General features: G+C 49.8%; 1 protein-coding gene across 1 annotated transcript in view; it reads left to right on the top strand.

Annotated features, from left to right (window-relative positions):
- The first annotated feature begins 965 nt into the window (after positions 1 to 965).
- Positions 966 to 21438, top strand: part of Mras (muscle RAS oncogene homolog) — a 53111-nt gene continuing 32638 nt past the window's right edge. Inside the window, exon 1 of the mRNA XM_038324065.2 lies at positions 966 to 1327. The gene's annotated coding sequence lies outside the window, so the exon portion shown is untranslated. The remainder of the gene's footprint in view (positions 1328 to 21438) is intronic.

The following is a 21438-nucleotide window of genomic DNA, read 5'->3' as shown; positions in this document are numbered from 1 at the left end:
AACCATCGGCTGATGAGCAGCCAAACAAAACGGTTCATATGCATACGGTGGGAGATGAGACTGTTTGAGCCGCTGCTACACTCCCTGCTACACTGGCCCACATACATTCAGCCTGAAGACACCATGGAAGAAGCCAGTCACAGAGACCACATGCTGTATGACTCCATTTATAGAAAATGTTCTGAATAGGCAAATCCACCGTGGCTGGAAAGCAGATTAGAGGTTTCCAAAGGCTGGGAGAAGGGAAGAATGAGGAAAGGCTACCCACAGAGGTTTTTATTTATTGGGGAAAGAGGGTAGTGACCAAAATGTTCTGAAATTAGATAATAACTGTGGTTGCACAACTTTGTGAATATACCAAAACCCCACTGAAACGCACCTTTTAAAAGCGTACATTCAGCGTTATGTGATCCTATCTAAAGTCTTGTGAAAGGGGGTGGCCTGGGGCAGGGGATGACTGCTACCGAGAGGAACAGCGAAATGCTGAGCGACTGTCGCCTCCTGTCCCACTAGCAAATTCGCATGGACTTTGAGGCCTGAAACTTCGCACCTAGCAGGCCCTCGGAGCCCTGGGGTTCTGGGGACATTGTTGACAGGAGTCATCTAGGACTGGGGAGGCGTCTGCAGGTCTCGAAGTTGGCGGCCGATGAAGAGAGTTAGAGATTGGAGCGCCGACTCTTTTAAAGCCGCCCGGAGCGAATTCTCATTTGTGTCCCAGGCTCGGCGGTGGCTGCCGGGCTGCGGGTCGGTGCGGTGAGTACGTGAGCCGAGGGACCCTGCCCGATGCCAGCTGTCCCAGCGCCCGCAGTGGCGCCGTTTTGGGGTCGCCGCGGCCAATTGAAAAGCGCTCGAGGCGCAGGGGACGCGGTCGCTTTAAGGCGGCGGCGGGGCGGGGACGGCTGCAGCCGCCGGGCTGGCTGGCGCGGAGCCGTCAGTCGGCGGCGCGGGGCCCGGCGGGCGCGGGCGCGGCGCTCCCTCCTCCCGCGGGGGACGAGCGAGGAGGTGGCGGCCGAGGGTCGGAGCCCAGCCCGGGCCGGAGCGCGCGGTGAGCGGCCGTGCAGCCCCGCGGGGAGGAGGCCGGCGGGCGCTTTGTTCCGGGGCTGGAGGTGTGGCCGGCGGTGTGGCCCGCTCGGCGCTCGCTCGCCCTGCTGCGCTGCACCCGGGCGCCAGGCTCTGGCTGTGCGTGGCCTCTGCCCCCGCCACCCGCCCCAGCACAACGGTGTACGGTGAAGTCGTTCGCCACCCGGACCTCAGTGTGGGAGGGCCTGGCCACCGCTCAGACAGACTCCTTTGACTGTAGTCACCCCGGGGTTCCTCGGTTGCCCGGGTAAGGACTTGGCGGGGAGGTGGGCGACGGGGTGGTGGGGCTCTTCTGGCTTAAAATGGCGTTAACCAGGGTAGGGATCTGCGGAGGGGTGGCACATTCATGAGAATAATGAAAGACAGCTTGCTTCATAAACAACTCTTTACTGCGCCCTGGGTTCGGGTTGCTGGGGCTCTGGTCACAACTGGGGCCTGCGCTCACACACTAAAGTGACGCGGCCCGGTGCCCCACCATGTGTCAGGCTCAATGCCAACTCCTATCCCACCCGGAAGGTAGGGGCACAAACTGAGTGACAGCCCAGTGTGGTCAGTTGAAGAACTCAAAAGACCTTCCTTAGGGGCAGGAGGTCCTGGAAGACAGTCTAGAAAAGCAGATGTGAGCATCTGCGGGGCTCTTGACATCCAGTTAGAAATCTCTGCAGAGCTGAGGTGGCCTGGGGCTCGGGACAATGTGTAGTCTGGAGAGGGGACAAAGACAGTTTCACCTGAGCTCTGACCTAAGCGCTGGTGGCGGGGAACCTCTTCGGGCTACAATGGGTTTTGCTCCTCTGGACCAAATTAGAGAGAGTAGACCGATGTGGCTCAGAACTGTGGCCTCTAGAGGTCTGCCTGGACGAGGGCATAAGAGAAAAACACTTAAAAGCAAAGTGTACAAAGACCGGGCGCTTGAGGGGGATTTGCCCATCTTCATACAGGGACCCACCAGAAAGATGTTAATGATGGTGGTACCCAGAAAGGGGGCCGTGGACAGACAACCTACCCAGGACTGTGCCAAAGAAGTCTGTGCTTTTGACCCTCTGTCTGGTGGCCTGGCCTGTTGTGAATGTGTGTGTGTGTGTGTGTGTGTGTGTGTGTGTGTGTGTGTGTGTGAGAGAGAGAGAGAGAGAGAGAGAGAGAGAGAGGGAGGGAGGCACATCTACGGCGGTGCAGGGTTTTAAGGCTAGTGCAGCAGTCTCTCACCCCTCATCCTGCATCCTGCAGTGGTGAGTTGAAGTGTGAGGTGGTTTCTGTGTCTATTAACTGGCACAGGTCAGGGCATAGCTGTGAACAAAGTGCTTTCTCCGAGGCAGTTTGTAGAGTTTCTCCTGCCCCTTTTCCCAGAGAAGAAATCTGAGCCGCTAACATTCCGTAAATCTTCGAATTTCCTGTAAATTGCATGTCCCTGCTGGCTGGGGCTGAAAATGTTTCAGGCCCTGGTGTTTCCTCATGGGTCTGCTCACACTACCCAGCGGGCAGTTAGCATCTCTGTCTGTGGTTTATGATATAGTTGGGCCTTTCTCCACCAGGGTGGGAGGTGTGGGGCACTGTTGCTGTGGGGTTTCAAGGTCAGTCTCTTTTTAGCGGGAGGTTAAGCAAGTCCCCATGCCCTGATGGAAACTACCACCCCCCAGATGTGACCTTGACATTTCCCTTTGAAGAGGAGAGCCCCCCTGGGGAGGCAGGTGACTACCTTCTAGAGCTGTCTGGCTCCTGCATAAAGCAATTTCCATAGCCCTGGCTGACCTGAAACCCACTGTGTAGACCAGGCTGACATGGAACTCACTGTGTAGACCAGGCTGGCCGGAACTGATATCTACCTACCTCTGCCTCCTGTGTGCTGGGATTAAAGGCACACACCACTATGCTTGGCTGCATTTATGACTTCTCTGTGTGTGACAGATATAATGAGTTTTAGGCACAGATATTTCACCCTGATCTCCATTGATCATCTGGAACTAGGGAGAACTCTAATGAATTGAGCCCTTACAGTGACTGGTCCTAACATTACATGTTTCCTTACCTCCTGGATCTCCTGAGTTCTCAGGAAACTGTGATCTCTATGCTATATTTGACACATGTTGTTGTCATTGTAACCTTGTCTGCTGATGAGATACCCCCAAACAGTGTGCCACCCTGGAAGTACCTGAAAACACACCGCTTCTGGGTATTGCATGGTTTGCACAAACAGTACTAAGTGCGAACTAGGTCCTTGTGCAAAGCTGGACTGCACTCTAGTGTCTAGAGGGTATGAGTGTAGGCATGAGCCGGCTACAAGGGACATAGAGAAGGGAAAAACGGAGGAGCTGGATGTGAGCGCCTTGCAGTTTGGAGCACCTGGTCGGTGCCCATTCTACAGGTGCTAAGCAGAACACTTTGTAGCCATACCTCATAGTATATGATACCTCTGGGCCCTATGGTCCAAGTCCGCAGGTGTGCATTGGGCTGCAATAACAACACACAAATAACACAGGCTAGATGAGGCTCAGATAAGGCTCCCAAAGACACCCTAGGCTCTCGTAAGATCTTGTACACTTCTGGCAGTTACTGTGTGGGACAGGGAGCCACGGAAGCGGAGACTCTGGAGTTTAGAGTCGTGGTTTTCATGATCTTGAGACGCCGCTTTTTAAAAAGTGTGTATGAGAAGCCAGAGAACATTGGCGTGCAGAGTTGAGCCTGTGCACTGCTTACTTCTCTTGCTGCCGTGACAAAAGGCCTGAGAAAAGCAACTTATGGAAGGGTTTGTTTTGATTCACAGCTTGAGAATACAGCCCCTCCTGGCAGAAAAGGCATTTGGCTGAGACAGCTTCTGGTTGGGTGGCAAGCATATAAGATGGCTGGTCACACTGCATCCACAGTTAGAGAACAGGGGAGATGAGTACTGGCTTTCTGTTCGCTTCCTCCTCTTTGATTTAGTTCAGGGGCACCTGTCCATTGGAAGGTGTTGCCTACATCCAGGGCAGGTATTCCCTCCTGCGTGAAACATGTCCCAAACACCCTCACAGACATGGCTAGAGGTTAGCTTCTTAGATTCTAAATCTCATCATGCTAGCAAGGCTTTGAAGCCTATGACTCGGGGCCATTGGGAATCTCTGAAAATGAGTCATAGGATTGATCCTCTTGGTCTAATGCCCATTGCTTCAGCAACGGTTTTTGGAGACTGCCGTATGTCTCAGCCAGATACTGTTCTTCTGTAGAGCATCTTTTTTTTTTAAAAAAAAAAAATATTTATTTATTTATTTATTTATTTATTTATTTATGTATTTATTATGTATACAGCATTCCTTCCATGTATGTCTGCAGGCCAGAAGAGGGCACCAGATCCCATTACAGATGGTTGTGAGCCACCATATGGTTGCTGGGAATTGAACTCAGAACCTTTGGAAGAGCAGGCAATGCTCTTAACCTCTGAGCCATCTCTCCAGCCCTTCTGTAGAGCATCTTAAAGGACAGAGATGGTGTCCAACGTTGACAGAGACTGAGTTACTGCCACCAGGCTGAGGTGATGTGTGTCCTCAGCGGGTAGCCTACCCTGGGAGGCTCTGAGGAAGGGAGTTGTGTTATCACTACAAAGCCACAGGTCAGGCCCACCCCATCACTACCTGCTGTGCAACCCACAGTGATGTCTCTTGTCCTCTGGGTAGAGTGTCACCTCACCAGCCTCCCTTGGCTTGCCTTCCACACCCCCACCTTTTCATCCGGCTTATGTGCTTCAAGAAGGTTTTCTTCAGGCCTTCCTTTCATGGGAGTCATGGAGCAACCGTGTGAATTTAGCCTGTTATTGTCTTTTATGTGCCTGCCAGCTCTATTGGATGGGCTTGAGGGTAGCCAGATGGCCAAATGAAAATATGGATCATCCCCAGCTGTTAAGGTGACAGACACATTGCGTCTCAGAAGGGCTTATTTTCGTTTGGAGAGCCTGGCATGAGGCTACCTCTTAATGGATGAAAGTCACAATTCTCATTTGGTTGTTCCACTAGTGAGATTTTGGAGACTGCCAAGAATTAAATTGATTCTGCAGCAAGGAGTGAGGGGCTAAACAGGGCAGGGTAGGGAGCTCTGAGGTCAGGCCTGGCCCTCAGAGACTGTCTAGAGGGGTTGGGTGGGTCCTGTGCTGTGCTGGCCCAGGCTCTGCCTGTGGCTTCTCTGCCCGGGGTTGTCATGGGAATTAGATGAAATACACAGATGTAATATGCTGGGAGACTAGAGAGGGTCACAAGAATAAGAGCATAATCAGGATTGCAGCCATCTCACATAATAGAATCCTGACCCAGTAGGCCCCTCCAGAATATTTAGTATAGAATCACGCCCAGCAGAACCTCTTCTCATCATGATGGGAGAGAGAATTTAAGATGTGGTACAGACAGATCTCTCATTTGAATAGTCACATAGCTGTCACTATGCTTTATTTATTAAAAAAAAAATACAAGCAGGCATCATATCAGACCTGTTTTTTTAAATGGATATTTTTTTCTCAGATTAATGCTACAGAAAAATTTTAGAGCCAGGTGTCACACTACAAACCTGTAACCCCAGTACCTGAGGTAGAAACAGGAAGATCAGCTTAAAGTCACCCTAAGATACATGGCAAGTTTGAGGCCAGCTTTGGGTTACAAGAGACTGTCTGAAAAACTAAGATGAGGACCAGTGAGATGACTCAGTAGGTAGAGACTCTTGTTGTCGAGCCTGCCAACCTGAGTTCAGCCCTGGGACTTACATAGTGAGAGGATAGGACTCACTCCTGCAGACTGTCCCTGACTCCCGTGTGTCAGGACAGTCCTTCCGTCTGTGACAGTTTTGGATTAAGCTAGACCCTTGTAGAGGTGGCACTCACTGCCCTTCAGGTTACTCTGTTCCACCGGGAAATTTGCTCATCGTCTTAAAGTTCCTTCCTTTCACCCCTTACCCTGTTCCACACAAACCACTCAGTCATGTGTCTTATAGGATGGGCGGTTTCGCTTTCTTCGACTTCTTCTCAGTGGCTTGGTTTAAAGATATCCTATCTGCATGGCCACCTTTACACTCACCCACCTATCCATCTGTCTGTCCATCCGTCTGTCTGTCCATCGAGCCACCTGCCCACCCACCTACCTGCCCATCTTCCCTTCAGCAAGGACCTATGCTTTGGCCCTGTCCTGTACACTTTGTATTTGCCATCCGTGAACCTCAGCACCGTCACCGGGTGCTGTTAGCCTTCTGTGCTGTGGAAACCAGGTTTCAGGAAGGCTCAGCAGCTCTGTCTTCATGAGCTTAGAGATGCCTCACAAGAGAGGAGTCTGAGCACATTCTATTTCAAGCATATGTGCTACTTCTGCTGCATCTGCTGTTCACAGAACCAGAGGACCAAACAACATAATCTTCTCTCTGCTGGTGCTATGAGGTCTGATTCTGCATAATCAATACCATGGGGTGGGGGCCTTTTAAGGAGAGTGGGTGGAAGACCTTTTGCGTGAGAACCCTGTACGCAGCGGAAACCTCAAAGGCAAACCCGTGGCTGATTCACGAAGGGTAGAGAGGATTGACTGGCAGTAACCCTGACTCCATTAATCCGATAGCAGCCGCCTATGAACCCCTAAATCACTTTCTCACTATATTGTTTTAATTTTGAAAAAGAAAAATGTGAAGGATGATGTAATGAACACCATGACTCAGAATGGACAGGTGACCATTTTCTCTGCACTTGATCCTTCCTGTGGCAGCGCAGGACTTAAAACCAGAGGTTGGTCCTTTGGCCTGGTGAGTTTGGGCCCAGCATGAGCCTGCTAAGGGCTGTGTCTGGTTTCCAGTTATTAGACCTCTCTTTGCCCTCATACTCAGGTAACCCACTGAAAATGCTACTGAGGCCTCATACCTAGGTATCCCCTAAAATTGCTAGTGAGGCCTCATAGCCAGGTAACCCACCGAAGTCGCTAGTGAGGCCTCATAGCCAGGTAACCCACCGAAGTCGCTAGTGAGGCCTCATAGCCAGGTAACCCACTGAAGTCACTAGTGAGGTCTCCACTGAGGATACTGGTAGCTCCATTCTCCTGCGACCCGCACCGGGAAGGAAGGTGGTGTGTGCTATTGGTCTTTGACCTTTCTCGAAGGTCTTTTTCAAACCCATACACCCGTGCATCTGTCCTCACCAACATCTGCCTCGATCAATGTATTTCGGGTCAAAATTTAGTTCTAACCCAACTGTAATTTAAATGGAGACTGGAAGGGGCCATTTGGAGAAGACAGAAAAGCTATGACTCTCTTTTTAGAACCTGATGATTTGTGACATTCATCTTAAACAGTCATTGAAAAAGCCCATAATGTGTTCTGAACTGTAGGAGTAAGCTGGGCACAGTGGTGTATGCTTGTAGTCCTGACACTCAGGAGGTTGAGGCAGGAGGATCAGGGGTTCAAGTCATCCCTGATACATTTCAAGGTCAGCCTGGACTACATGGGACCCTGTCTCAAAACAAAAGTGTAAGGCTAGGTAAGGTGGCTCACAATGTTAATCCAAGCATTTGGGAGACAGAGGCAGGCAGACCTCTGTGAATTCAAAGTCAGCCTGGTCTGCATAGTGAGTTCCAGGACAGCCAGGCCTCTGTAGAGAGACCCTGTTCCAAAAAACCAAAGCCAAACAAACAGAAGTACAGGACTAGCTTTAAGGAAGCAGACCAAGTCGAGTGGAGGCACTTTCTGATCCCCAATTCTTCATGTTTCTGTTTTTCCTTTATGAAGGGCTCCAGGTGCCTCATAGGGGATTCTCTTCTCTGCCAGGCAGGGATAACCAACTCTTCAGCTGCATGGGGGGGGGGAGGGGAGACGCTCCTGGTGACAACTGGAGGCACCCTCTTCTTTCCACCCACAGGCTGACTCCTGTTAACGTTCATCTTGGGATTGGAATGAGAACAGCTGAGAGCTGCTTTATGAAGCTGTGTTGTGGAGATGCAGACCGTTCTGGAAGGCCTTTCTTGCTGGCAGATTTTTCCCCCCAGTGTGTCACTAGTGGGGGCTGTGATTTAAACTAGTTTTGTAATATGCCTGAGGGTTCTGGGGTGGTCCTCAAATCCTCATTCTGAACTGGTGAGGACTGAAGCACCTTTTCTGAGTTGCCAGCAAGGGGGCCACAGTTCTGGAGCCTTCTCCATCTGGTGGAGATGCTACAAAAGTCACCGAGGCTGAGAGTGGAGACCTCAGAGGGACCTAGGGTTTGTCTTCCTATACAAGTGGCATCAGTGAGAGCAGCTACATAGACTAGAACTAAGTTTGCTTATACAGAAATATATGAATGTGTTCTGTTTACAGACCCAGAAAATAAAAAAGTTTGGGTTTACAAAAACCTACGCCACATATTGTGTGTTGGGTTGCCCACAGTATATACTGAGCACTGAGGTTGAAAGTAACTGTAGTCATGTGGCACTGTGTGTGAATCGGTAGAAACACTAGTAATTGAGAGGGAACTTGGGGGACACCTAACTCCTTAAGAGCTGACCATTTAGGGGAAAGTTGGGGACAGGCTCTTGCCTCCCAAGAGTGTTACATTCATTTCAAAAGAATTGATTTCGAGGTATTTACTGTTTTTCTTTTTCTTTTTTCTTATCCTTTAGAATTTCAACACACTTTCTGGAAAATGTCCCCCTTTCTAGATAATCACAAATTGGCCTCTTCATGTTTTAATTAGCATGAGTGGAAACTGCAGCTTGAGTGTGCTGATCAGAGCCATGCGTCTTTCTCAGCCAGTGCCTTCCTCTTTGGAATCATGCCCAAAGTCCAAAATAGCCCCTGCGTGCTCTTTCAACACCTGCTTTATTGGAGATGAGGAAAGAAGGGTGGAGACACTGTCCCAACACCTTGGGGACATACATATATTTTTAAAACATTGTCGTATATAGGCTGTGTCTCCTCCGCCGTCCTTCCACACCCACATTCCTCAGGTTGAGATTCTTGGCAGAAAGTGGGAAGGTCTACCCCTGCACACCACACCCTTTCCAGCTGTGGAAGTCAGGGTCTACAAAGGTCAGGTACCCTGGTGGCATTTAAGACCAGCTGACTTCTCAGCCAGCCTCCTGTCCACTCCACTCATTGCCCCAAGTTCCACCCACCCTCCGTGGATTGTGGCCTGAGTCCACTTATCTGGGACTGGGTGGGTGTTTCCTACATGTTTAAGATTTTATGGAGGAAATAAAAATAAAGGAACAAAGCCTTTGTTTTATTTCTGGACTCTAACTGGGGATGGCTGGAAGGATGGAAAGGGGTGCAGGAACTGGTCACTTGGCACCTTAACAAAATAACCATTCTAATAGAGAGAGCAGTTCACAGCGATGGTTCTATTTAGGGTTGGTGTGGGTGAATAGGAAGGATGGGCAGAGGGTTTGGAGAAAGCCTGAACGTGGGTGGAATGGAATAGGACAGGGTGGAGTGGCTTTGCCCTAGGCAGGGTCTCCAACAGTAGTACCAGGCAAGGTTCTGGGGCCACCCAGCTAGGCTCTGAGCAGGCATCCTACCCTTAGGACTCTCTGATTTGTCTATTTTCTTTTTCTTTTTCCTTTTTTTTTTTTACATTCCAGACAGGGTTTCTCTGTGTAGCTTTGGAGCCTGTCCTGAAATTGGCTCTGTAGATCAGTGGCCTCGAACTCAGAGATCCACCTGCCTCTGCCTCCCAAGTGCTGGGATTAAAGGCATGCACCACTGCCACCCAACTAATTTTTCTTTCCTGGATGAAGTCTATGCTCTGGTTTTTGCCACTCTATTTTGTCTGTGTGATCTTAAGAGAGTCACTGCTTCTATGAGCCTCTCTTCCACACACAGAAGAGATGCCCCAGCTCCCTCTGCCTGCCTCTCTGGGTTAACCCTCCATTCCACATGTGTGTGGGGAGATAGACACCCAGTAGTTCTCAGTTCTCCTGGTGGATTTTCTCCTTACTGAAGTTCTCCAATGGTGCCATTTTTAAAAGTTGCCTAAGTGTCAGTGAGACCCCCCCCCCCCCATGCCCACTGTGTTTCTGGCTGTTTGAGGGTAACGACTGACCATGCCTACTGGCTGTCTGACCTCCAAGCTACCTGCTGTGCCCCACATGGGTATGGTAGGCTTGGCTTATTTACTTCCTAAGCCCTACCGACCTACAGCTGTGTTATACAACAGGCTTTCACCGCGATCTCAGGAGAAGGGTTTCCCATGACTTAGAAAAGAGCCAGAGATGAAGCTCAGTGACACCCCTTCTCTTCTTGCTTGGTTATTTGCTTGGAGAACTTCTCCTGTGGTTCTCTCTCTCTCAACCCTAGTTTACTACCATTTCCCAGGGTTCAGTTTTCCTGTACTTTCTCTCAGAGTTGACGACTCCTTACTTCTGTCGCTTGATTGAGGAGCTGTGATGAAAGTCTGCTCTAGACTAAGATTGAGCCATACCCTTTAAATCCAAAAGGGCCATTAGAGAGTTCCTCTGAGCAGAAGTCAGTGCCCTGGAGTTCGAGAAGAACACATGCTGTAGGATGGTTACTGCCATCATTAAGGCTAATGTAAGTTCTAAAGTCAGGCTGCCTCTCCTAATGACCAAGCCAGGAGTGGATCTCTTTTCTGTAGAGTGACTGGGCGGAGCAGAAGTGATCTGGGTCCACAGACATTCACTGAGCTCTGCAGGGATGTGCATTGACCATCGAGTAGAGAGGTCACTACATCATATACAACTGAGCATGCAGTCCCAGCCTGTGAAATGTGGTCAAGAGAGATCACGGGGGCTCTGGGACGACATATGTGGAATCTCATCCAGCAAGTCCAAGGCACATTAGGAGTCAGGGAGGTATATCATGGGGTTTAGGGTGTGGACGGGGTTTAATGGACAGATGTTACGATGGTATACCCTGGCCACAGGCCTCAGCCTGGCTCTTCTTCCAACAACCATGCTGCTGTCTGTCACTTACCAATAATAGTTTTATAGCTTGGGTGGTGGTATACCTGAGTGCTTGAGTCTCAGCACTCAGGAGGCAGAGACAGGCAGATCTCTGTGAGTTCAAAGCCAGCCTGGTCTACAGAGTGAGTTCCAGGACAGGCTCCAAAGCTACAAATAAACGTTGTATCAAAAAAAAAATAGTTTTGCACAGTTGTTAATTTGCTAAAGAGTATACAGCTAGCAAAGAGGCAAGATTGATAATTTTTTTTTCCATGACAGGGTCTTGTGTATCCCTGGCTGACTTCAGACTTGCTATGTAGCCAAGAATGACCATGAATCCGTGGTCTTTCTCTCTCTACTTTCCAAGTTCTGGGATTATGGATGTAAACTGCTCCGTGTGGTCTATGAAATGCTGAGGATCAAACCCAGGACTTCATGAATGTTAGGCAAACACTCTACCGACGGAACTACAACTCCAACCCTTAGATGAATGAGTTTTAATGGAAATGCTATATAGAAAGCAGAGGGAGCTAAGTGAAGTGTCACAATACTTTTAATCCCAGCACTCGGGAGGGCAGAAGCAGATGGATCTCTGTGAGTTCGAAGCTAGCCTGGTCTGCATAGTGAGTTCCAGGACACCCAGGCTACATATTGAGACGTCTCAAAAAGCAAAAACAACAAAACAAAACAAAACCCAACAATAACAACAAAAAACCGAAGGAAGGCAGGATGGACACAAGCAAGCAAGCGGAGGGTGGGCAATCGGCCACCCAATCTGTTCTGACCTTTGGTCGAGCCTTGCCCTTGGGTCTAGGGCAGTCTGCTCCAGAGCAGTCTGCCTGGTTTCCTTCTCCCTTCTAAACCAAATCTGTGTGGTTAGGAAGGCAGAGGAAAAACCGTAAAACAGAAAACCATAGAGCTCAGGGGGTGAGGTGTAGCCGTGTGTGTGTGTGTGTGTGTGTGTGTGTGTGTGTGTGTGTGTCCCCTGCTAAAGCTAGAAAGTTTAGAATCCTGAGTTTGTGAGAGTTGCTCTGCCCTGAGCCCTGGTGGATGCTCAGACCCAGGCAGCTGGTTCTCCGTGTGCCACTCCACAGGCCTCCACACAGGAAAATCCCATCAGCCCGCTTATTGCCATGCCCAGCTCATTTCCAGGAAGTACCCCCTTTGTTTGGCTCATCCATCTGGCTACTCTTTAAAAATGGAAATTAGATTGCCTCACCCTACCTCTGGGAAGAGCCTAGTCCCCATTTCGGTCAAGCATAAAAAAAAAATGGTCACAGTCTTTGATAATGGCCTTTATTAATGTTTTGAAAATAAATGAGGAAAACAAAATCCTTTTTGAAAGTACCTTTTGCCCTCTACCTCCCTGGGTCTGAGCCACTCCCGAGGCAGGCCGTGTGCCCTCTCTGTGGAGGACACACCCCTGGAAATTTCCCTGCAGGCCGAGGAACCCGTGTCGCTGCATGGGGTCGGTTCTTTGCAGCCAGATTCAGGCCAGGCTAGCAGTGAAAAGAGTCATCTGTCCCAGACCGCCACAGCCCTAGGGTTGTATCCATGCTGGAAAGAGCCAGGGAGGTGGCCGTTGATCCGTGGCAGAGCCATTAGGAGGTATGGGGGTCATTTGTTTGGCTTGTACAATGAAAACCTTTTAAACTGATGGTCAGTATTCAAATTTATTTATTTTTGTTTTATGTGCATTGCTGTTTTGCCTGCATGTATGTCTGTGTGAGGGTGTCAGATCCCCTGGAACTGGAGTTACAGACAGTTTTGAGCTGTTGTGTGGGTGCTGGGAATTGAACCTGGGTCCTCTGGAAGAGCAGCCAGTGCTCTTAACCATTGAGCTCTCTCTCCAGCCCCAGTGGTCAGTATTTTAAAGTCTAGAGTTCTCTCTCTCACACACACAAACAGGCCAAGGCAGAATAGCAAGCTCCAGGCCAGCTTAGGCTATTCAGTGAGACGCTGTCTCAAAAACGAACCAAAACAAAACATCTGCCCTGCTGTAGGCATTCTCTGCCGTTGCCAGTTGGGTCAGTCCCCTGCTCCATGCTACCAGAGGAACCCGATAGAAGGGGTGGCACAAAGGGGCATGCTCCTTAAAAGAGGCAGTATGGCCACGGGGTCGCGTAAGAGCTTTGCGGTCTGACCTCAGCTAGACATGCACAAAGCCATAGAACCCTGTCCTTAAATTAAGGATTCTTGGATAATGGCTACCACTTGAGAGTCTGCCTGAAATTCCATAGACTGAAGCAAGGGGCTCCATAGGGCTCAGAGAACGAGGCCTTTCTGAGCTCAGCTCAGAGGGCCTGTGAAGACAGAGGCAGCTCCTCAAAGAGAGTGTTGGAGGGGTTCAGTTGGAAGGCCCTTACTGGAAGGCTGCCTGTGGGCACCAGCACCCTGTGGTTGGACACCGTCCCTGCCCCTGAGGACACCCTGGTAGGAATTAGTGGGAGCAGAGATTGTGTGGGAGAAGGGGTGCTGAGCAGCAGAGGGAAAGTCTAGAAGGCTTTGTCTCTTCAGAAAGTAAAGGTTCCCATGCACGATTTTCCAGGAGGGTCTTTGTGCTCAAGGACAGCTTAGGAGTAGCAGTGCTGAAGGATTGGAGGACCGTGCTGGAGAAGGGAGCCCAAGCTGGGAGCAGACTGCAGCCACTGAGTGGGCAGGCCACAAGCAGCAGAGGCCAGGGACCTTGGTTTTGAATTTGAGGTAAATGGATGGAGGAGGAAAGCAGAAGCGTTAGTTTAGAGTGGAAAGGTGGTAAAGGGGCCTGAGTGGACAGGGAGAGGTGCTAACTCAGCCTGTGGGTCGTGACCCCTTTGGGGGTCAAATGAACCCCTTTCACAAGGGTTGCCTAAGGCCATCAGAATCCCGATTCATAACAGTAGCAAAATTACAGTTATGAAGTAGCAACAAAAATAACCTTATGGTTGGGGGTCAGCACAACACGAGGAGCCATGTTAAGGAGTCATGGCTTTAGGAAGGTCAAGGACCGCTGGGGTGGCTGAATCTAGCCTGTGCAGGGCTGAGTTGCACCGAGCTGTGGAGTAGCAGTGAAGAGGTGGAAGGATCCAGAAGATTCAACTGAGGGAGAGCAGCAGGTGAGCAGGGTTGCAGCTGCTTGGCTGTGGTGTGGAAGGCCTTCAGTGTGGGGAACCCTCCCCGTGGAGCAGCCACTAGGGTGACCCTCCCAGTCACGGTCAGATTCTCGTGGCAGAACAAGGATTTACAAAGCAAACCACACCTACCTCTCCTCTCAGCTGTCGCTCTAGCTGGAGCCCCGCCCTCACAGAACTCCTACTGTTCCTCACCTGTGGACTAAGGGCTTCCCTTTCCTCCTGCCCTTGATGAGGTACTGGGGACCCAGTGAGAAGCAGAGCTGGGGCTCCAGAGGCCAGGTGAGACCCATAGCCTAAAGGCTGCATGGATTCTGAGACACTGAGACCCCTGTCAACCCCTCAGCTTTAGGGAGTGAGACAAACTTGTAGTCTTACAGCTTGCCAGGACTTGGAGGCAAAACCTCAGCCTCTCTCTTTACTAACGTGGACCTTTGGGCAAACACCTTGGCATCTCTGACTCTGTTTCCCCTTTGGTAAAAGTGGAGTAGCAGCTGTTCCCTGGTTTCTGCCACTGGACCTCTCTTGGGTTACCTCCCCTCCCCTCGTTCTGGACTCTTTAATCGTTCCCTAACCCTGCCCCTCTCCTCCAAGCTTCTACTACTTTGAGTTTGGATTGCACAGTCTGTCCAGCCTCACGCAGACTCTGCTGGGATTGGCCTACCTTGTAGTCTCCCTGTGACCATCGCTGTGATTGGAGGGCCTGGGTCACTGGGCAGCCATGCAGCAAGCCTAACTGCATGACCGTGTTGGTCTGCATGTAGAGAGGATCTGCGGGCCTCCAGCATGTGCAGGCTCGCCACAGCCTCACCTGCCTAGCCCTGCAGCCCTGGCCGCTGGTTCCCTTACCAGTGGATGTTTCTTGGGCAGCCACTGCATGCTGTTGCACCAGTGCTGGGTGTAAAGGTACAAAGATGACGATCCCTGGCTCCTCTCCTACCCTTACTCTCCTACCTCATCCCTTCCACTTTCTACAGGCAGCCGTATCTCACAGCTTGTCCTCGCTGTGCCCTTGATTTCATGCTCCCGAGTGTCACAGCTTTGCAGCTTCTGCTGTTTGCCTGGGACATGCTTGTCCTCATTGTTTATTTCCCTGACTAATATCCGTGTGGTTTAAAAGACTCTGTTCTGGCATTGCCTTTACCAGGAAGGCTTCCCTAGACCCCCCTGCCTGACTAAAATGCCCCTATTCCCAGACTCTTACTGTCACGTTGTGGACTATTTAAGATGTGTTATGTTCATTTATGCTGTGGAATTTTTGTTTAATGATGCAAAGACGTGTTGCATTCTTTTATGTTGCTTTTAACACTGTGAAATTGTATTACTTTGCTTGCCTGAAACACCCGATGGTCAGTCTAATAAAGGGCTGAATGACCAATAGAAAGGCAGGGGAAAGGATAGGCGGGGCTGGCAGGCAGATAGAATAAATAGGAAGAGAGAAGAAAGAGAGGAGCAAGAAATAGGAGGAGAGGAGGAAGTAAGGGACCAGCCACACAGCCAGACACCAAATAAGAAGGAAGAAAAAGATATGTAGAAATTATAGAAATAGAGAGCGGTAAAAGCCCAGAGGCAAAAGGTAGATGGGATAATTTAAATTAAGAAAAGCTGGCTAGAAATAAGCCATGCTAAGACTAGAAATTCAGAAGTAAGAATAAATTTCCATGTGATTATTTGGGAGCTGGGTGGTGGGCCCCCAAAGAACAAAGAATAAAAAAGGAAAATAAACACAACAACATCTTACATTATAGCATCAGTGCACAGACTGGGAGCTGATGTGAATCCTAAGAGGTTGGCTGCACTGGTTCCTCACCCACTCTTCTCTGGACTCAAGTATAACTTGGTCATTTATTACTTCCTGTGGCTTGTCTGTAGTTGGAAGTTTCTGTTCCACCCAGTCCCACGGCCATTCATTCCCAAAGAAACACACAGAGGCTTATATTAATTATAAACTATTTGGCTTATTGCTCATGCTTATTATTAACTATCTCTTACAACTTAAATTCACCAACAATTCTTATCTCTGTTTAGCCATGTGGCTTGGTACCTTTTCTCAGTAAGGCATTCTCATCTTGCTTCCTCTGTATCTGGCTTGTGATTCCATCTCTGCCTTTCCTCTTCCCAGAATTCTTGTCTGGTCACCCTGTCTATACTTTCTGCCTGGCTACTGGCCAATCAGCATTTTATTAAACCAATATGAGTGACAAATCTTTACAGTGTACAGGAACATTATCCTACAGAAGTTGTCAGTTTTTAACCTTCCCAATGATATAATTAATCTCCAAAGCACCAGACAACCAGAGAGGCCTTCCTTGATTTTTGGTAGAGAACACTGGTATTTAAGATCTTGAAGGGGGTACTGGTGAATGCTGAACCCATGAGCAATGTGCTGTCTTTTTGTGCTCTGAAGTGAGAGCAACTATTTACAGAACTCTTGGAGACATGCGAGAGAAGGCATGGCCCCTGTCAGTCTGTGAGTGAGCACTTGGGGGCTGCTGTCCTAGGGAACTGTTGTACAGATCAGATGGATGCTTTCTTCCAGCTCAGAGTCTGCAGTGAGACCAGTCCAGACTCCCATGAAAACCTTCCAGCAGTGGGTAGTGAGGTCTACTGAGCTATCCTCTGTTGGTCTGCTAGTTTACAGACCATCCCTGGGCCCCCGAAAGGGCCTGGGAGGAGTAGAGGTTCTTCCTGCAGGAGGAGAGACTGGAATGGGTTTCTGAAGGATGCTGCTGATGGTGATGACCTGGTGCTTACGGGATGGGGGGGGGAGGGTTCCTCTGTGTCAGACGCTGGGCCAAACAAGCAAACAAAATGAGGTGCCTCCAGCATTGTGAGGCCAAGCGCTGCTGCTGTTGCCACTTTTCCAGAGGGTGAGCGACTGCCCGAGGTTACAGACCTCTAATCCTATAGGGCGCCAGTTCCTGGGTCTGGAGTTCAGGTAAGGGGCAGCCTCAGGCCCAGCTGGAAGCAGCAACTCTGAATATAGATGGATATGAGAGCGATACAAAACGGGGCTTCAGAGCTGTCTAGATTACCCCACCTCCTCTCTGGGTCACAAGGCCTCTGCCGAGATCAGATCTGTGCAGCAGGCTTTATCCCAGTCTGGAGTGAGGAACGTGTGTGTGTGTGTGTGTGCGCGTGCGCGCGCGCGCGCGCGCGCGTGCGCACCTGTGCACGCTCATGTGTGCGTGTCCATAGGTCCTTGCATTTACCCTGCTCTGGCCTGCCTTTGGCCAGTAATTTGACCTCATGGTGTCTGACCCTGATACCACCTCCCTACACACAGCTGTGCTCTCACCAGCACACCTGCGTCTGCTCTCTCTGGCCTGGCCTGGCCTGGCTTTGCACACACGTGTCCGTCCTCCTGTCAGCCACCGGAGGATACCCAGAGTGGTGGCTGGAGGGGGCTCTGGGGTCACAGTACTCCTTTCTGCTGGGAGATCTTGGGGGAGTTATTTTAACTTCTCTGCATCTCAGTTGTTTTTAATTTTAGATTACATTTGCCTGTTAATTTGTGTAACTCATGTGTATGTTTGTGTGCACACGCCATCTAGTGTGTGCGGAGGTCAGAGAGGACAGCTTGTGACAGTCAACTCTCTTTTTTTACCATGTAGGTCTCAGGGATTGAACTCAGGTCTTCAAGCTAGGCAGTGCATGCTTTTCCCCACTGAGCCATCTCACTGGTCCTGTGTTTCTGGGGCTATAAAACTCCAATCAGTACTTGAGAACTGAATGAGTTATTTGAATGGCAGAATCTCCCAACAGTTTTGACACATTGTTTGTGCTAAGTGTTGGCTGTGAACACCCTCATGGCTGTCATGACTGTAGCCAGAAGTTTCTGCACACCTCGCAGAGACTCAGCGCTAGATGGTAGATGGGTGCCCATCTCCTGTCTGGAAGGTTCTTTATACTGGTGAGTCGGACCCAAGAAACCTAAGCTCCAGGGTGAACAGGGCACTAGGGCTCTCTCCTTGCTTGCTTCTAGTGTGGTCTTTCTGGTTCTCTTGATGGTGGAAGATATTGGCAGAAAAGAGGAGATAACATAAGACAATGATAGAATCATCCAAAGATGATCAAGTAAGGGCCCTCCCCCAAGAAAAGAAAAACCACTTCATGAGGTGCTTGGCAGAGAACAAGAACAGTAGTGAGCTAGATCTGGGATGCCAATTACGTTTTCTACGTATGGCAATCACCTTGTTTCTGCCCATCAGCAGCACTAGGTAGAAAAGGACTCTTAAGAGGAAGGAAGGAGCCCACCATCAGTCAGTGACATCTGCCATGGCTCCAGGAAGGAGCAACACTCAGCCACACATTTGTCATATGGACTTGGGCTTAAAGTCCTCTGTGGTGAGCGCTTACATACGTAGCTGGCTGGTGGGTAAACGGTAAGAATGGAGGTCGCTGGGTGCAGAGGTGGCTGCTTAGAGGTGGTGAGCGGTCCAGGAACAGTGCTGGCTGAGTTGGCACAGATGTCATACCAAGAAGAAAGGGAAAGGCTTAGGGAGGGATGCCAAGTGCCCCCAGACTCCTGGTGGGTCCTGCATTACTTGTAGGTCAGCAGCTGGGGGAAGCATCCCATTTCTGGGAATTGTGCAGAAGGGAAGGGCAGCTCCTGGAATGCAGAGCCATTTCCTCTACATGGGTTGGGCCGCTACCCCCAATGTGTCCTCATTCCCCCCCCCCCTCCGCCCCAGTGCTGGGCACACCCAGACATCACAGAGATGAGATTAGCTTCCCAGGACTGATTCAGCTCCATGTGAATGCACTCTCAGAAGAGTGCCATTAATGATGAGCGCACCCTCCTCTCCTAGCTCGACTGCTGGGCTCAGGGGGAATCTTTAGAATAATTAGTATCAAAATAGAGAGGCGAAAGAACAGTGCGGACCAGATCTTCACTGAAGCTGGCGGCGGCGTTGGGGTGCTTGTACCCTTGCTCTGGCCTCTTAACAATCTGTGGCCTCGTGTCAGGGAAGCTGCCACAGGACGGACAATGCCCAGAGAAGAGAACCGCAGTAGCAGATGAGGTTGTGAGATGCTGCAAATGATTCAAGGTCAGGGGCCGTAAGGCATGGCAGTTTTAAGCACTACCTTTGGCATCTGTTCACTCCACAGCAAAGATCCACTAAGGAATGGCAGCTGTTACCACTCTGGGCACCACTGGTTTCAACCAGGACTATATGGCATTGCTTTGAGAGTCGTGCTAGGTGAGGTCGGTGGGTGGCCAGGGACCTCTCCTTGGACCCCTTGACAGCGTCCGCTGCCAGCACCGTTTCTTTCACATGACCTCTTGGAAAAGTAGATAGTGGTTTGGGGCTGTTCTTCTGGGGGGAAAATGCTCTGGACTCTGTAGGATCTGGGAAGAGGGAAGCAGACTGATGTCCCAAGCATCCTCCATCACCCATGTGGAGTGTAGAGTCCCTCAAGTCAGGTCCATGCATGGGCAAGGAATTGAACTAAGACACTGGGACCTAATATGTTGGAAGAAAAATCAGGGTCAGTTAATTCCCCTGTCATTGCTCAGGCATCTTCTATGTTATTTACATTGGGCTCTTGTTCTTTTTTTTTAAACTGGGGAAATGGAGGGTCTAAAAGATTAAGAAGCCTCATAGCGGAACTTCATCGCCTGCCTGGCTGAAGAATCAAGACTGCTACTGACCCCCTCGGCTGCCATACTGACAGCCACTGAGCTTAGTGTCGTCTTGTCCCTGGATTTTCTCAGATATACCCACCACATTTGATTGGTTTTAATTTTATGTGTGTGTTTTGCCTGTATTGCTGTCTGTGTTCCACAAGTGTGTCTGGGGAAAACAAAAGAGGGTGTCAGATCTCCTGGAATCAGAGTTACAGAGAGTTGTAAGCCACCATGTATATGTGGGGGCTTGAACCTGGGTCTTCTGCTGAGCCATCTCTGCAGCCCCCTGTACCCATCATATTTTGAAACTTACTGAATGACAAGGTTATGCTAGGCTTACCACCCAAATACCTGCTTCTTCTTGCGGAACAAGGGGCATTGTGTCCTTTCTTGGCACAAGAGTGGGCAGAGAGGGTAGAAGGGCTAAGGGGGGCAAGATGGAAAGACCCTGTGGCCCTGGGAGGTGATGGGGAGGTATGGCTGTCACCCTTATGGTGCTTGTAATCTGCTTGGGGAGGTGGTTATGGAATTCAGGAAATAATTTCATGTTATGGAAAAAGGGGTAGAGGAGGAAAAAACCAAAGAAAAAAGCTTATTTCTCAACTTAAAGATGCCTGATGTTTTTTATATAAAATCATTTTTTAAAAAAAGCAGCATTGCCTTTTAGGAGGAAGTTTCCAGAGCAAGTAATGGGTTAGACTGCTGGTGTAGCCTGTGGGCTGGGCGGGGTTCTGGGAGCAGTGGTTACCATGGAAACCAGCTCAGCTGCCTTCCCTGCCAAATGGCTGCTGTTCCAAAAGTTGGTTCCTATGTGGAGGGAGCTGGAACCTCAGAGCCTTTCCCATGGAAACAATGCCCTAAATGATGGGCGACCTTCCCACATAGGCCTGCATCATCTGGCTGTGATGGAGATGAGGTGGCAGGGAGACTTCAAATGAGGGGAGAGGCCATGGCTGGGAGTCACATGACTGAGATGGGTATGCTTTTGCTTCTGGGAACATAGTAAAAAGGCGAGAGAGGGAATATCTGGGTGCCTTTTCTGAGCTTATCATAGTCAATGCCATTTTATTTCATGCTTAGAGAAGATCCCGGGGCTACCCACGGTTATACCACTGGTCAGTGGACAGAAACACAACAGAAAATGAATGGCAAAATGTGACAAGAAGCCATGCCTGTCTTAAGCTACCTTCCAACCTTCAAGGGGCCACCTATTATCCCCCAAAGTGAAGAACAAACATTCAACAATAACTTTTACTAGAAGAAGGATATAAATTTAAGTAGTTTGCCCATGGCTATGTGGCAACAGTGATTTTGCCCTGCGGTGACTTTTAGCTTAGCCTTTGAGTGGCATTTAAGAATCTTTCCTTGTGCCATACAAGATCATCTTCCTTTGTGGTAGCATGGCGTATGCCCTGTCATCTTCATGACTCCATTTACAAAGACATTTGATCCATTTTCCCCCTGGGTGAAAAACATGCCCCCCAGCAGAAGACAGGCAGTCAAAACCACTTCTGTATTGGGGACTCTCTGGGGTTTGTTCCAGTTTGTTCTGGTAGTTCCCTCTTTCTTCTGGTTCACACTTATTCCAAAACAGTCCTATCTGTGTGGTTCGTCTCACCCCTTGGACACACTCCCAATGCCTGGCTGAGAGGGTTTCCATGAGTCCTGTGTGTACCAAGACCAGCTCCGTGGTTGGCAGGTTGTATAACGTTTTTGGGAATGCCAGTGCTTAAACCCTGGTCCATTCAGCCTGTTC

This window comes from Arvicola amphibius, chromosome 3 (genome assembly GCF_903992535.2).
Source record: "Arvicola amphibius chromosome 3, mArvAmp1.2, whole genome shotgun sequence".
Lineage (NCBI taxonomy): Eukaryota > Metazoa > Chordata > Mammalia > Rodentia > Cricetidae > Arvicola > Arvicola amphibius.
Note: the sequence above shows the minus strand (reverse complement) of the source record. Positions and strands in the feature narration are given on the sequence as shown.